Source organism: Monodelphis domestica, chromosome 3 (genome assembly GCF_027887165.1).
Source record: "Monodelphis domestica isolate mMonDom1 chromosome 3, mMonDom1.pri, whole genome shotgun sequence".
Taxonomy (NCBI): domain Eukaryota; kingdom Metazoa; phylum Chordata; class Mammalia; order Didelphimorphia; family Didelphidae; genus Monodelphis; species Monodelphis domestica.
Genome location: NC_077229.1, coordinates 519,158,050 through 519,176,228, shown reverse-complemented (window position 1 = coordinate 519,176,228; position 18,179 = coordinate 519,158,050). Strand labels below are relative to the sequence as shown.

The window sequence follows — 18,179 nt, the reverse complement described above, 5'->3', positions numbered from 1 at the left end:
AGTGGAAAGTATTATAATTAATCACAGCAGTTTTCTTGGTGCCACATGACACCCAGTTAAACCACAGAATTAAAGTAATGTAGGGAGACAGCAAAATAGCTAGTGTTAAGAAGCAATGGCCACAACATTTATTAGGAACACCTATGGGACACTGCCTGGCGAAACAAACCTAGACTTTTTAGCCATAGTCCCAACTTCTCAGCTTGAGAGAAAAAAGACATTAGGAAATAGCTGCCAAGGAGCTAGCAGAAGAATTCTGGAGAAAGACTGGTGGATTTCCCTGCTAGAAAGAAAAGGAGATCTGATTAGAAAGAAGAGGAACTAAAAGTTGCATAAAACAGAAAGAAAAAGAGGAAGGCTTGGCTGATATGAGAGACAAGCTAGAGTTGGAAAGCCTGGGTTTCTCCATTTTCTCAGTGCCCAAGACAAGAAGGATCTATATAAATGTTCATTTCAAGTGTTTTTCAATTAACAAGTATTTTATTTTCTCCCTACTGTTATGATTAAAATTCTCTGGCAACCATATCTTAATTTATAATTATTTATTAAATAATTAAAGATGGTCGGGAGAAAGAGAAGTGACCAACCACATGTGGTGAGGCAGCAAGCTCCTTTGGCTTCCTTCCTCCTTCTTCCTCCCACACTCAATTGACCTACTCAATCCCCAGATTACAAGGAAAAAGACCCTCCTCCTCCATGTACTCCAAATTATGCTCTTCCTGATGCTACTTTCCCAAGCCTCTTTGGAGCACCTTGCTTTGGACAAGAGGCAGGTTTATTGGATGCCAGGAGTCAGAGAGTTTAGAATGGCCACACAGTACCTATGTCCACTTTTCTCTGCTACACTATCTTAAGAGCCCTGTTTACAGATAAACAAAGAGCTTGTCACCACCATTTTCCCAGCATTTAAGATTAAACTTTTCCCCCTCTAAAATCCAAACACTTCCACATTCAGAGGAAACACTGTGGGATGTAAAAATGGAGATTTGAACCCCAGACTTCAATCCCCAGAAGTCCTTGCTCTAGTTCCCAGGATGCCCTCTGATTTCACTGAGATTCCCACCTGGGCGAGATCAAAATTTATATTTAAACTGGCTGTAAAGCCTACTGAGCTCTCTCTTCCTGCTTCCACTTCCTAAGACTTGCGTCTCTCAAGATGTAGTGTAAGTGAAATTGAACGGGCCTTTCAGCCCTCCTAGGCGCGTGCTTTCTTATTTTGTATTTTTTAAAATTTCTTAAATCTTTAATAAACCTCATAAAATATAATACCTTTAGAAGAGAAACTAAATTTTAATTGCTACAGGGAGTAGAAACACTGAAGAAAAACAACTGCTTGATCACATGGGTTGAGGGGGATATGGTTGGGGATGTAGACTCTAAATGAACATCCTAATGCAAACACCAACAACATGGAAATAGGTTCTGATCAAGGACACATGTAATACCCAGGGAAGGGTCAGCTACGGGAAGGGTGGGGGAGGGAGGGAGGGAAAGAATATGATTCTTGTAACCAAGGAATAGTTTTCTAAATTGACTATCTAAAATTTTCAAAAAATAAATAAAAAATAAAATCCAAATATTGCTTGGGAATGATATATAATATATATAAATTAAGGAACACAAATCCCCATATTGGCCAAATGGATGTTTCATTCTGTACCCGAGTCTAATACATCTATCTGTCAGGCATTCTGCATCACTCAGTTTAATTTCTATGAACATGTTTTAACACCTACAGTGCACAAAAAGTTCAATAAAGCCTTTCTTTTATCTCCCTTCTACTCTTTCCTTATCTCCTCAAAGAAAGAGTAGTTTAGGACGTTACTAATGGTATTAAAGACTATTTAGGACAAAGTAGTTTAGGAGGTTACTAATGAGATAAAGATGATAAATTTAGGGCAATGGGGAGTCAGCCTGTATGCAGGAATTCAAGGAGTTTGACCACTACCACTTCTGTCTTGAGGGCTTGTTGAGCCTTTTTCCAGGCTGCTCATTCACCTTTGGTACCCACTTGGTAGTTAACTCTCACATATAGCTCCAAGAAGTAGTCGTATGCACAGATGTCATACCCTGGCAAGCCATCTCATCAGATGGGCTAAATCAGGTTGAAGATAACTGATGGACCACAAACCTGCAGATGAATTAGGGGTGACTACCCCAAACATATGAATATTTTGCCCAGGAAATTAATAGGTAGATGAGAACCATTTGTTCCAACAGCCATGAAGACAGCTGCAGGAGACACTTGGTCAGACATCAAAGATGCCAACGTCATCCATGGCATACTGGGTCATCACCAGGCATCAAGATGCCTTGATTTTTGCCTTGTCACTGGACTTTGATGACTCTTGAAGAGAGTGAAGCTGATGATTTTGTGCAGCTATACCTCACTTCAATTGAATTCATGCACAAATCAAGACATCACTCATTAATGTCATTGATCCTCTTTGAAAACAAAAATCAGGAACAACAAAAAGATGGCCAGTGTATAGAGCAACAGACCTGGAAAACAAATTGTTCTTATCTGCCAATTACATTGGGCTAAGTCTTCACATGCTTGAGATAAGCACCTCCACAACTCAACTAGGGGTTTGTGTTCTATCAGTTCCCATCAACCTGGTTTAGCCAATCACACGAGATGGTGTTTCAGGGAATGGCTGCTGGGAATGTTATTGCTTCTTGAAGACTTATTTTCTTGAGTTCAAATCTGGTCTCAGACACTTACTAGTTATATGACCTTGGGCAGGTCACTTAACTTTTTGGTTCAGGTTCCTTATTTGTAAAATAAGCTAGAGAAGGAATTGGTAAAGCATTCTTGTATCTTTGTCAGGAAAACCCTACATGGAGTCACAAATGTTTGGACAGGCAAACCCACCCTTTACTTTGCTTTCATGCCCTCCTTATAGTTAGAAAATTGTTCTTTCTCAAAATAGTCACTGGACAATGTCAGAGGTGAGCTAGTTCCATCATGCTTTGTTTCCTGCCTCTCCTCTTGAAACAATGGTCAGAGATAGATGCTTAGGTACTCACACTGGCCTAAACAAAAAGTGAAGTAATATGAATTCTAACATGACTGAACACAGGAGTTGATTACTAAAGTCAGTGAGGTTACAGGACAGAAAAAGGAGGTGGAGGAGTTTTTTAATTAAAAAAACTATTGTAAAATTTTATTTATTTAATTAATTTAGACTATTTTCTCATGGCTACATGATTTATGTTCTTTCCCTTCCCTCCTTTATTGCCCCTCCTGGAGCCAATAAACAATTCCACTGGATTTATGTTACTCTAATCTGAATATTTCTGACTCTGAAAATATCTTTCTCCTCCAAGCCATTTCTGAGTTAGAATTATTTCATTTCTGGACAATAGACAAAATTTCACAATATGATATAACATATACAATTCAGGGTAAAAGTTCAGGTAACAGTTTGCTTCATCAAATAGAATAATATCTACTCAACTTTCAGCCTGCCCTTAGAAAATAATTTCCTTTTTCATAATTTCCTTTTTATTCTGAATTTTAATACCAAAAAGAATCATTTACATATACACACATCAAAGCTCAGAGAGGATTCTATGACAAACTAAAAATCTCCATGTCACATTGCTTGCCTTTTTTTTAATTTTAAATTTTCTACTTTCAATACTGACCTCTTTGTGATTCCTTCTGAACTTTTTTTTCCTGTTTTCTCCCCTGTATTTGAAATAATGTTTTAATGTACTATTGCTTGGTAATCATTTCTCCCTCTACACCCCTTCAACTCAGCCTTCCCCCACTGAAAACCAAGAGAAAGGGGGGAAAAACTGTAAAAAATAGGCATAGCCACGCAAAACAAATCCATATGTGGCCATGTCCAAAAAGGGATGTTTCTTTCTAAACATTGTGGCTACGATCTCTCTTTCAAGAGCTGTGTAATATCTTGTATTTCAAATCTTCTAGAGACGTGGATGATCATTGTATTGGTCTGATTTCTTAAGTCTTTTTTACTTGTTTTTCTTTGCAGTGGTGCTGACTTTGTACAAATTGTTCTCCAGGATCTCTTTACTCTGTATCTGTTTGTACTGACCAGGATTTTCTGAAATTATTCCTTTCATTTATTACAATGCAATAATATTCCACTGAATTAACATGTCATAATTAGTTTAATCATTTCCAATTGCCTAAGAGATGGTTTAAGGCAATCCCTTTCCATCTAGTAATTTTTTTCTCTTCTTTTAACTCTCACCCTTTCAAGATTAGGAAGATATGATATTATCCTTTCTCTTTACTTATTTTTCTATGAATTTGAATTTCTATTGAATTATATTGAAATTTAATGTTTTTCTATTGAATTTCTGTTGAATATTCTATACCAAAATGTGCATGTTAACAATCGTCTTTTTGATCCCCCTTTTTGTTTATAAACATTTTTAATGCACATTTCAATTTTGTAAAGTAGGGAGTTTCACACATTTCATTCTCCCTTCTATGCTAATGTTTTCCTTTTATTCTCCCTTCTCTTTCCCTAGTTCAAACCGTCAGAATAAAACTCAAGATGTCTGAAGTTTGAATCCTTTATTTACCTCCTTTAATGTCCTTTAAAGACATTTAAAGTTCTGAAGGGATACTTTTTTTCTTCTTCCCCTAACCTAATCTCTCCCATACAGTCTTCCAATTTTCCCAGCATTTTTTATCAAATAGTGGATTTTGGTCCCAAAACCTGGGATCTTTGGGCTTGTCATAGACTGTCTTTCTGAGGTCACTTACTCCGAGTCTATTCCACTGATCCTCCTTTCTGTCTCTTAGCCAGTACCAAATTGTTTTGATGACCGCTGCTTTATAGTATAGTTTGATATCTGGGATTGCAAGACCACCTTACTTTGCATTTTTTGTTTTCATGATTTCCCTGGATATCCTTGATCTTTTGTTCTTCCAAATGAACTTTGTTATGGTTTTTTTCTAATTTAGTAAAAAAAGTTTTTTGGTAGTTCAATGGGTATGGCACTAAATAAATAGATAAGTTTGGGTAGGATTGTCATTTTTATTATGTTAGCTCATCCTACTCATGAGCAATCAATGTTTTTCTAATTGTTTAGATCTAGTTTTAATTGTGTGGAGAGTGTTTTGTAGTTGTGTTCATATAGTTCCTGTGTTTGTCTCAGCAAATAGATTTGTAAGTATTTTATATCGTCTAAGGTGATTTTTGAATGGAATTTCTCTTTCTAATTCCTGCTGCTGAGATGTGTTAGAGATATATAGAAATGCTGATGACTTGTGTGGGTTTATTTTGTATCCTGCAACTTTGCTAAAATTGTTGATTATTTCCACTAGCTTTTTGGTTGATTCTCTAGGATTTGTTAAGTAGTCCATCATGTCATCCACAAAGAGTGATAGTTTAGTCTCCTCATTGCCAATTTTAATGCCCTCAATTTCTTTTTCTTCTTTAATTGCTACTGCTAGTGCTTCCAGTACAATGTTAAATAATAAAGGTGATAAGGGGCATCCTAGTTTCACTCCTGATCTTATTGAGAAGGCTTCTAGTTTATCCCCATTGCAGATGATGTTGGTTGATGTTTTAGATAGATTCTGTTTATTATTTTTAGGAAGGATCCTTCTATTCCTATACTTTCTAGTGTTTTCAATAGGAATGGGTGTTGTATTTTGTCAAAGGCTTTTTCTGTGTCTTTTGAGATAATAATTTGATTTTTGTTGGTTTGCTTGTTGATATGGTCAATTATGTGGATGGTTTTCCTGATATTGAACCATCCTTGCATTCCTGGTATAAATCCTACCTGATCAAAGTGAATAACCCTTGTGATGACTTGCTGAAGTCTTTTTGCTAGTATCCTGTTTAAGATTTTTGCATCTATGTTCATTAAGGAGATTGGTCTGTAGCTTTCTTTCTCTGTTTTTGGCCTTCTTGGCTTTGGGATCAGTACCATATTTGTGTCATAGAATGAATTTGGTAGAACTCCCTCTTGGCTTATTATGCCAAATAGTTTGTATAGTATTGGGATTAACTGTTCTTTGAATGTTTGATAGAATTCACTTGTGAATCCGTCAGGCCCTAGGGATTTTTTCTTTGGGAGTTCTCTGATGGCCTATTCAATTTCTTTTTCTGATATGGGATTGTTTAAGAATTCTATTTCTTCTTCTGTTAATCTAGGCAGTTTATATTTTTGTAAATATTCATCCATATCGTCTAGATTGGTGTATTTATTGCCATATAATTGGGCATAGTAGTTTTTAATGATTGCCTTAATTTCCTCTTCATTGGAGGTGAGTTCTCCCTTTCCATCCCTAATACTGTTAATTTGATTTTCTTCTTTCCTCTTTTTATTAGATTGACCAGTATTTTGTCTATTTTGTTTGTTTTTTTTCAAAATACCAGCTTCTAGTCTTATTTATTAGTTCAATAGTTCAATCATTTTTGATTTTATTAATTTCTCCCTTGATTTTTAGGATCTCTAATTTGGTTTTCTTCTGGGGATTTTTAATTTGTTTGCTTTCAAGTTTTTTTGATTTGCATGTCCAATTCATTGATCTCTGCCCTCCCTAATTTGTTAATATGTGAACTTAAGGATATAAATTTTCTCCTGAGTACTGCTTTGGCTGTATCCCATAGAGTTTGAAAGGATGTCTCATCATTGTCATTTTCTTCAATGAAATTATTGTTTATATGATTTGTTCTCTGACTAGTTGATTTTGGAGAATCATATTATTTAATTTCCAATTAGTTTTGGATTTAGCTCTCCTTGTACCCTTAATGATCGTTATTTTTATTGCCTTATGATCTGAAAAGGTTGCATTTATTATTTCTGCTTTTCTGCAGTTGTATGCCATGTCTTTATGACCTAGTATATGGTCAATCTTTGTGAATGTGCCATGTGCTGCTGAAAAGAAGGTGTATTCCTTTTTGTCCCTATTTATTTTTCTCCATATGTCTATTAATTCTAATTTTTCTAAGATTTCATTCACTTCTTTTACCTCTTTCTTATTTATTTTTGATTTGATTTATCTAGATTTGATAGTGGTAGGTTCAGGTCTCCCACTAGTATGGTTTTACTATCTATTTCCTCCTTCAATTCTCCTAGTTTCTCCCTTAGAAATTTGGGTGATATACCATTTGGTGCATACATGTTGATTAGTGATATTTCCTCATTATCTATACTCCCTTTTATCAGAATGTATTTACCTTCCCTATCCCTTTTAATCAGATCTATTTTTACTTTGGCTTTGTCAGATATCATGTTTTCAACTCCTGCCTTTTTTTCTGTCAGTTGAGGCCCAGAAGATCTTAATCCATCCTTTAATTCTGACCTTATTAGTATCTACTCACCTCATTTGTGTCTCTTGTAGACAACATATGGTAGGATTCTGGATTCTAATCCACTCTCTTATTTGTCTACGTTTTATGGGTGAGTTCATCCCATTGACATTCAAAGTTATGATTGTCACTTGTGGATTCCTTAGCATTTTGATATCCTCTCCTAGCTAACCTACAATCCTAATACAATCTAACTTCTATATTACAGACTTCTGTGTCTCATTCTTAAGCCTTAAACTAATTCACTAGGCTATCTCTATTGTTAGTAGTTAGATTATTAATGAACTTACTCTAAAAAGTTAGCATATTAGTCAATTTAGTAATTAAATGTGTCCATATAAATTTACATATGTATATCATTGTATATTTCTGTGCAAACTCATGCAGCAAAGTCATTTGAATTTTCCACAGAAAGTTCTCATCAGTGTGTTCATTTGTTGTTGTGCATGTTGTATACTTACCCAAGCCATGGAATATCTTACTTTGCTGTGTAGGATGTGTGTGCAAATATATATATGATGTTCACTTGTATGATGAATCCTTACACATACTCATGGCTAAAAGTTCCAAATTTCTAAGTTCCAAAGCCCTTCCATGTCCATTCATGTTGTTTGTAGAAATACTCTTCCTTTCCACTCTGGTCCTTCGTCTGGTCTGCATGCCATTTGCCATCATCGAGACTTGATTGAAGACTTGTGTTCTTCAAATCAGGATCCACTGCAAGAATCAGGAGCCCGGGAACACACAAACAATGCATGTGTGTGAGATTTATACATGTATGTGCAAGTAAGAGTGAAAAGTTACTTTTGCATGGAAGTGAGTTGAAATTTTCGTGCATGCAGAATTTATCAATCTTTCTTCATGCATGGGGGTAAGCTTTTTGCATTTGTGTCTCTTCGTGCTTGCAAGTTAGGTCAACTTGTGTTTTTTCTTCTTGCATGGGTATATATGTTATGCCTAAGAGTATAGTTTTCAATTTTTTTCTTCATCAAGGAGGTCTATCATATGGTTACTGTATGTAGTTTTTGAATGGTTATTGTATGTATTACTTGGAGATAGTTCTTTTTGATTTGTTACTATGTCAGGCAGAGACTATTTTATATTTTATTTTGAGGCTTTGTTTCTTTGTGGCTACTACTTTTTCAAATGCAAGTTTTCCTTATATTTTCTGTGTTAATGGTTTTATATCTTCATGGGTGTTATCCTTTCATTATTTTAACATATGCAGGGATCTCTCTACTGTATTCTGGTGGCAAGTACTTGTGTGCTTTCCTGTGTTTCTGGTAAGGATTGAATTTGCTTATCAATTACTTTCCAAGGGCTATTCAATATAATGGGTATGATGCAATTTCACATGCGAAGCATGGAACCATGGATCTCTTTCATCAACTTTTATAGACATTGGGGTTGTCATTACGACTGTAGTAGGTCTGATCCACCTTGGTTCTGTAGGAGATTCTCTATTAAAGTTCTTGACATAGACTTTATCACCTGGTTTTATCTTGTGCAATGAAAAATCTAGTGGTATTCTTTGCACAAGCAAACCCAGTTTCCTTAGTTCTTCAATCCTACATTGTGTCTGTTTTAAGTATTCATGAAGAACACATTCCCCTCTTAACATGGACAAGTAAGGTGGCTTTACTGTCCTATCATGCCGAAGAGGCTGACCATACAGCATTTCAAAAGGTGATAAGTGCAGGTCATTCCTAGGCCTGGTTCTAATGTTGAACAAAGCAAGAGGCAAAACATCTGTCCATTTTAAATGTGTTTCTGAACAGAGTTTACCTATTTGTGTTTTTAACTCTTTGTTCATCCATTCAACCTGCCCAGAACTCTGGGGCCTATAGATTGAATGGTAATTACACTTAATCCCCAAATTCTTATAGATTTTTTGTAGGACCTGGGAAGTGAAGTGGGACCCCTTATCCGAGTCGATGGTATCGGGAATGAGATGTCTAGGTATAATCTCTTTCAATAGAAATTTCACTACCGTGGCAGTGTCACTTTTCTTGGATGGACATGCTTCAACTCATCTAGTCAGTCTATCTACTATAACCAATGCATGTTTATATCCCTTGTCCTTAGGCACGTTGATATAATCAATCTGAATACACTGGAAAGGCATATAGCTGAGTGGTCTGCCTCCCAATGCAATAGTCTTAAAATGACCTTGATTATATCTCCTGCATGTTTCACATGTCTGACAAGTTCTAATGGTATTTATAGTTATTCCAGGTGCTGTCCAATATCTCTTTATGGTATCCAAAATCCCTTGCACTCTTTAATGTCCCTTTGCATGAATTATGGTGCTTAAATGTTGATATAACTTTTTAGGGAGAATAGTTTTACCCCCTTGAGCAATCCAGATGCCTTTGATTAGTTTAGCGCCTAGCTGCTCTTTCCATAACTGTATCTCTTCTCTGTCATAGGCTTCAGTGAGATTATGCCTTTTGATCAGAGAGAAATTCAGCACATAGTGGGGACCGAACCTAGCAGTGTATTTCGATGTTATGTCTACTCTGTCATTCCCTAAGGATACCCTGTTCTTTCCATGAGTGTGTGCCTTACAATGGATTATTGCCACCTCCTTAGGAAAGTCTACAGCACTTATAATATGATCTATCAGATTGCCATATGCAATTGGTTTCCCAGCTGAAGTTTTATGCCCTCTATTTTTCCATATGTATGATGACCAATGCACAGTGGAGAAAGCATAGTGTGAATTCAGAAATATATCAGCTCTTTTTCCCCTAGCTAATTCTAGGGCCATGGGCAGATCCTTGAGCTCAGCTCCCTGGGCACTGACATGACTTGACAGAGATGCATGCCAAAGCGTTTTGTCATTGTCAACAACTGCTGCCCCTGTGAATTTTCTCCCAATACAAACATAGGAGGACCCATCTGTGTATAACTCTATTTCTGGATCAACAAGAGGTGTATCTTTCAGGCGTTCATTTGGCCTGTGCATGAGTTCCATTATCTGATTACAGTCATGCAATACTTCTCCACCCATTGGCAAATCAGGGATCAGAGTTGCTGGGTTCAACAGTGCACATCTATGAAATGTGATGTTATCATTGCCCAACAAAATGACTTCACACTGGGATATTCTTGCATTAGTGAATGAATGCACACTCTGCGACTGTAGTAGTTTTTCAATCTGTTGTGCTGAATACACATGCAATTTATAACCCGCTACTATGTCATAGGACTTCTTGTCTATGTCATATGACTATGTTATAGGACTACATTAGAGCAGTAGCTACTACACTCCTGAGGTAATACACCATGCCCTGTGCAACTGTGTCGAGGATAGAACTGTAAAACGCTATAGCCCTTAAATTCAACGCAAAATACTGTGCTAACGTTCCAGAAGCAATGCCTTTTGCTTCATGGATGTATAAGTGGAATTCCTTCTTATAATCAGGCATTCCCAAAGATGGAGCTGATAGAATAGCTCCCTTCAACTGTGACAAAGCATGCTAATGTTCTTTATTTAATTGCAATGGTTCTGTGATATCTTTCTTCGTCAAATCAGTCAAACACTTGGAAATATGAGAATAACTCACTATGTACTGCCTCAAGAAACCAGCAACACCTAGAAAAGCTCTAAGTTCTTTCTTAGTTCTAGGGATGCCTAGCTTCTGTATGTCTGCTATCCTTTTATTAGAGATTTTCCTGGTGCCCCCTTCCAGGACAAATCCTAAATATTCAACTGTTGGTAGGACCTATTGAATCTTCTTTTTAGAAACTTTATGTCCCCTCTTATAAAGTCCTATTAACAATTTCTTTGAATCTTCTAAACAAGTCTTGGGGTCAGAAGATGCTAGCAACAAATCATCCAGTTAGTGTATCAATTGGCTACATTTGAAAGTTATGGTAGCTAGATCTCTTTGCAACAGTTGACAAAATATTGAAGCAGACTCACAATATCCTTGCACTAATCTAGTATAGCACAGCTGGGTTTGTCCCCATTGGAAAGCAAAAAATATTTTGAGAATCAGGGTGCAACAGTATCGTGAAGTAAGCATTGCTCAGGTCCAACACTGTGTACCACCTAGCCTCTGCAGGTATCTGAGTTATAATATCATTTGGAGATAGTATTACAGTATGTATCTTCCTAATGAAATTATTCATAGCCCTCAAATCCATCACAAATCTCCATGCAGGAGTGCCATCTTCATTCAGCTTATTCTTCTTAATAGCTAATATTGGGCTATTGTATACAGATACCCAAGGTCTCAATATGCCTTGCTCAAGCAAGCTATTTATGATAAGTGTTATCCCTTCTCTTGCTTTTCTACTCAATTTGTATTGTAGTATTTTAGGTGGTATCTCTTCCCTGACCTCAATCCTAACAGGAATAATCGATTTAATCCAACGCTTTTGCAAACACCCCCTGTGATATATCTGTGGGTATGTCATACATAGAAGTCACAACTTGAATCTTTTCAGGTTCCTCCTCAAGTTGTTCTAAGTATAACAACGGATAGTGCTTCAGTGAATTCTTAGGTAGGTGCAAATAAATTTCCCCAGATTTTTCATATTGTAGTGTTGCCTGTATCTTGCACAAAAAATCATGTCTTAAAAGGTTGTCTGGGCACGATGGAATCAAGAAGAAGGTATGATCTATGGTGAGAGGACCTAGTTTAATCATAGTGCTTTTGAGCTCAGGGACCTGTTGAATTTGTCCCATTGCTCCAGCTACAGAAACCATACCCCCTATGTCGGTATCTCCAGGACATGTCTTTAGGACAGATTTTTGAAGCACCAGTATCTAAGAGAGCCTTATAATTCTCCTTCCCCACCTTAATCCATACATATGGTTCTGGTCTGTATGTAGCTAAAGAGTTTATTGCCACTGTACTCCTGTCTTTGCTACCCTCTGCCAGCTGCATATAAGTAACTCAGTTAATTCTTTTTGATTTGATTCATTCCCAATGAAGTCTACATTGGAACATGAACCTTTGCTTTTACCAGATACCCCCTTGTCATTTAGAATGCTGGAACCAACTGAATCATTGATTGTTACTAAGCCATCCCTAGATTCAACTTTAACTGATATGTCACTTCTATTACTTTGAATATGATAATCTTTTTGTCCAAAAGTAATGTCAGCTTCATTATCAGTTAGTTTTTTCTTATCTATAACTCTCATGGCTGGATGGAAGGTACTAGCTTCTGGATTCAAACTAGATGCATTTACAAAGGGTACCTCTGCCATAAAGCTATTTACAGAATTAACTAAGCTTGGTGGGACTTCTATGAATGTTTCTAGAGCCTTGCCATCTTTATCAACAGTAACCTTTGGGGAATTGAAATTATGGGTCTCTGTGTTAGTCACTAACTTTTTCTTGAGTTCTTGTGACTCTTTCTTTCTTTTTATTTTGCATAATTCAATCCCATTATCCACTCTACACTGGAAAAAGTTTTCTAGGAATGATATGATTGCCTTTACAGACTTTTCCTGTGCGGTTACTATATATATAGGTCTTATCAAAGTCTCTCATCTCATTTGCAATTTGAGATGCTATTTCTTTAATTTCTGCCTCATTTTCTTTAATCTGGCTCTGCCTTTCTCTTGCTTTATTACAATGGCTATCATTAACAGAATCACTTTCTTGCACCAATATTACACTATTTTCCTAGTTTCTTCTATTATTTTTTGTCTGCAGCCTCTTTGTTACTATTTCTTCTATCTCCAAGTGCCTGGCTTCATAATTCCCTTCTAATCATATCTGAATACTTTGGCTTAGCTCCAGTTTCTATTGCCTTTTGCATTTCTCTCAAATCAGAAGCTTGTTGTGAGGACTTCAACTTGCAGTGTGAACAGCAAGTAGATTTCTTGTACCTAGTTTCTGCATTATGTTTTTCTCTGTTATTACTCTACTGTTTCTTCTTTAAGAAACAGTTTTTGATCAATTGCCCTTTCCAGTGACAAAAGAAACACTCCCTAGTTTCTCTTTGCACTCATCTTGCCTGGTAACTAGGTTTTTGGGAAACAGGTTTTGTGTATGTTCTAACCATGTCCAAATTTTTAATTTCCTCTATTTCCTTCTGTTTCAAATCCTTTTCAGTCCTCTCTAACTTTTCCTTAAGGTTTTTAACTTCCTTGTTCTGGTCTGAACTATTTTCAAATAGGTAACCTGCAGCCTCTCTCAATTCTATTAGGGAAACTGAATCATATTTAGGGAAATAGTTCTTAAAAATGTCCTCAAATTTGGTGTGTATCCCCTCAGAAATTGTCTATGTACATGGCCAGCTGTCTCATCATTATCTGATTCTAAACCTAAGATTGCCTCCTCCATCTCTGACAGACGGTCTATGTATGTGGCAGGATGTTCCCCTTTATCCTGCCTGACCTTTTCAAATTTGGAACATGCACTAGTTTTGTAACAGCATTGCTTAATGGCTTGAAGCAAATCCTCTCTGCACTGTTTAAAGTATGACATGCAGGTTGGATTGGTGAAATCAAAATCCCTTCTTTGATCTAGAGTGGTCTAGCTGGTCAAATTGCCTTCAGACCTAGTCTTGTCCACAAATTGCCTTTTTTCATGGCAGCTGAAAAGTTCTGATAAAAGAAATTCAACATCATCTAAATCTGGATCAAAGATCCGAAATGCTCTCTTCAGCTCCTTATGGGCTTTAAAAGGATTGTCCACAAATTTTGGAAAATGGCATTTAATGGACTCAAGTTCCTGAGGAGTGAATTGTCTATGGGCATTTGAGTGAATAACACCAGCATTAGTTGTTGGCTTGGTGACTTCCTTCAATGGGCAGATTTTCTCAGGGGCACTAGCAGCCTGGTTTACATTTTCACTGCCACCTTCAGTTTCCTGAAGTGCATTCTCTGATTGCCCATTGTCCTTGCCCATAACTAGATCCAAACCTTTTTCCTTAATGAGTTGTTCAAATACTGCCTTAATCATCTTGTCTAGATAGTTGTCAATGGCCATAACCTTCTCTGCTTTAAGGGGAACCATGAATCTGAACACTTTCTTTACTTGGGTTAGAGTCTGCAACACAGCCATGAAGAGGACATATACTTGTGCCAGGACTTGTCAGAGAACTAATTCACTTTGGAATGGTATTTGTAACACAGTCATTGTCAAGTTTCCTACATAATCCATACTTTCCACCACCATTTGAGTCAGTTTGCTGTAAAGAATATGTTAAATCCAAAAGCAAGAGGTGGCTGCCAAAACCACCACACCAAAACCTACTTGTTTGAACATATTTACTATCTTTCCTGCCTGTGGGATTGTTGGGTACTGTCAGACTAAGGGTGCCACTTGAAATAGAAGAGGTAAGCTGAAGGAACTATTATTGATTGAAATAGAGAATGTAATTGAGGGGAAACTGTTTCCTTTACAATGATTGCTGTTCTCTGGCTTGACTAGAGAGAGAGCTGCTAATGGGACCTGAGGCTGCTTATTTATAATGGAGGTAGAACAGAGAAATGCTGAGCGATGCCACACAGGGATGCTGGTACACAGGGGAGCTGCCTACAAGAGCATGCTCTAGGGTCTGCTCTGGGATTTTGCCTATTGATCCCTACTGATGGCTGATGGATCAATCTATTTCCTAACCTCCTTCCTCTCTCACTCCCTCCCTTAACCAACCCTCTTCCTCCTGCCCCCCTCTCCTTCCAATTCTTCCCTCCCCCTGAGGGAATACTAGTTTTCTTTCTCAGGTAAGGGGTTCATTGGGATAATAGGATGAGAAACTGAGGTAAGAGGGATGAGGATTTCCCTAAACTACAGGGATAATTTTAGGAAGGTTTGAGGAAGTAGTCTAGTCACAAACTGTGACTCTTAGACAGTTAGGGAGATGGAGGACAACAGCCTTTTAAATCTTCTTTCTCCTTTCTCACAAAATCATCAAGGTCTCTCAGCTCAACCCCAGAAAGAAAAACAAAGTTCAAAGTCTCTAAGTTTCTCCTGGCCAGCTCAACTCTCATATAGACCATCAACTCAAAGGCCTCTTTTGCTTATCAGCTTCAACTACCCAGAGTCATAGAGACAGAGACAACGTCCAAAAAGCCAAGTTTCTCTTTTCAGTGTGGCCAGCTCAACTGCCACTGCTGGGAACATTCCACTGGAACCTTCTTTCAATTGACAGCTAGAGCTAGGTCTCCAGCCTTGCATCTTTATTTACAAGCTCTCTCTCTCCAGCCTCTACTACCCTCCCCGCTCCCCACTCCCAGAGTGTAATTACTAGAAAAGCAGGGGCTCTTTGGGTGGAGTTGTTCTCTTTGCCCTCTCTGTCTCTCCTAGTGACATTTTTTTACAACCCCCACCCCTCCACCTAGCAGCTCAATGGGAACACTTTCTCCCCTGTGTGGGGTAAGGATGCAAGGGGCGCACCTCACATGCAGTGAGGGGAAAGGCATGGCATGCACTCTGGGGGGAGGGGCTTGGGTGGAAACAGCACTCATTCTCTAAAGGGTTTGCCATCACTGATATAGTGCCTTCCAATTGCTCTAATAAATGTTTCTAACTTTTTATCATGTGTGACAAATCCCTATTCCATTCTGGTCTTATCAGAAATGCTTGAAAATTTATTCTAATACATGTTTATTTATCCTAACTAAAGTATTACTTTTGAAATGTAAGGTATCCTTGGATATTAGTTTCATCTTTAACCTTTTGAACTATCATATTCCAAGATCTCTTCTCATTTAAGGTGGAAGCTGCCAGGTTTTTGTGTGATGCCAATTGCAGTTCCTTGGTCCTGGAACCGCTTCTTTCTGTATGCTTGCTATATTTTTTCTTTGATGTGGAAACTCTGAATCTGACTGTGATAGTCCCAAGAGTTTTCCTTTGGGAACTGAGGACATGATCAGTGATTCTTTCTATCTTCACTTTGTCCTTTTTTTCCCCTAACAGATTTTGGCAGTTTTCATTTATGATTTCTTAAAGTAGAGCATCCAGGCTTTTAAAAAATCCTATTGTTTTCTGGGTGTTCAATGATTCTTAATTTCCCTCTCCTTGACCTACTTTCCAGATCCATTAAAAATATCAAATATATTACATTTTCTTCTATTTTTTTTCAATATTTTGATTTTATCCAAATATTTCTGGATGTTTCATAGAGTCACTAATTTCTGTTTGGTAAAGTTCATCCCATTTCTCTTTTAAGTTATTTATTCTCCCTCCAATTTTTTCTTTGAATAGAGCTTTTATTACTTTATCTTGGTTCATTTCTTCTGGATATTCATATAATGGGAAATCAACTGTGAAATTTTCTTTGTGTGGAAAATCCATTTTCTATGAATGTCTACTTGTAAGGTGTTATAGAGTTATTTTTTACTTCTTTGGGTCAGTGTTTCTAGAACTTATTTTTTACCCAAGTTAGTGTGTCTTCTTTGGTCTATTCATTTCTCCAGCTTCATTTCCTGAGTTGGTGCTTTGCCAGAGCCAACATCCACTCCTTGCTGTATTTTTGGATGGGACAGATGACCCTGCTTATTCTCCACCTAGGCTGCTTGGCTTCCTGCACTGAGTACCACCTCCAGGATTCAGCCCACACCCCCACTCTAAATCTTTGAGATTCAGAACACTTGGGTCTTCAGAGCCCTTTTTGGCATCATAATACAGGGACTTCAAATCCCCTGGATCATGAGTATCCAACAACAGCAACTGTTGCTACTTTCTGGGGCTTCTTAGATTCTAACTCTGGAGCTTTCTGATCACCCTGGAGAGCTATGTAACATTCCCATACGAGCTTGCTAGAGTCAGTTGTTAAATTTTCACCTGTGATCATTTCCATCTCATAAATTAGCCACCAGTGCAAATCAGGGATTGATTTATTGTTTTCTTTATTTTCTAGATTTAATAAAGTAATAAAGAAAATGCTATTAATATAGATTTAACTTAAAAGCATGTCTTTAATATTTAGAGAGCCAAGTGTTAAGTATTTACCAGGATACACATGATTCGGGGGCTTTCTTTAGGGTGCATTCTAGTTCTGTTGCCTCTGAACATAAATTATTCCAGATATTGTATTTTTCCTGACCCATCTTTGGTCATACTGGGAGGTTATTGGCTTGGTTATGTAATGTGTGAGAAGAGACCCTAAAATAGAATCCTGCTGTTTAGGTGAATAGCTAGCCTGGTGGGGGCAGCTGGTTGAGGAGCAGTGGAGAGGGAGCAAGAAGATTTTGGGAAAAAGAACTGAAAGCTGAGGGAATTCTGGGCAACTGAGTTCACTTCCAGCCTTGGAAGAAAACTGAGAGGAACATTCACCTGAGGATCAGAGAAATATCTGAAGCCACAGGAAGAGAAAGATCCTGATTTCCTTTTTGTTGTGTATCTGTCTCCAGCTAGAAATCCTTCACAATCTCCTTTCACTTGTCTCCTGGTATTCAAGACTGAGAGGGGTTTCAAATGGACTCTTTGGGCCAGAGCCAATCTACCCTCTCCCTTTGGGTCTCCCCCTTTTGATTTTCCTTGGATAGATTCATAGAGATATTATTTTAAGTTAGTATAGTGTAAGAATATAAGAAACAGGGTATTGGGAAAAGGGTTGAGGCACAAAGCCTCTGGCCAAGGACCTGTGAATACCAACTACCATAAAACAAAGTTATTAGGGCATTCCTATCCCTCCATCCTACTACCTTGTCCCCTCCAACCCCTTTGTTCCCCATCTCTTCAAATAAATTTCAGTTTATGTCAGTTTGAGTTTGATTGAGCTTTTCATGAGAAGATAAATGTTGGGTGAACAGTGAATGAGACCAAAAGTCTTGTTTCATCTGTGACAAGCAAAGATTCAGCTAGTCACTGAGTTTTATAGGGAAGGGTTCAATAACAAAACTTGCCCTTGAAAGGACTGTCTGGGATACAACATCTCTCCCAGCAGAGCCCAAATTCA

The 18,179-nt window shown here is 37.6% G+C and overlaps 1 protein-coding gene across 10 annotated transcripts in view; it reads left to right on the top strand.

The window, feature by feature from the left end:
• PARP8 (poly(ADP-ribose) polymerase family member 8) overlaps positions 1 to 18,179 on the top strand; it is a 454,001-nt gene that overhangs the window by 151,072 nt on the left and 284,750 nt on the right. The window lies entirely within an intron of this gene.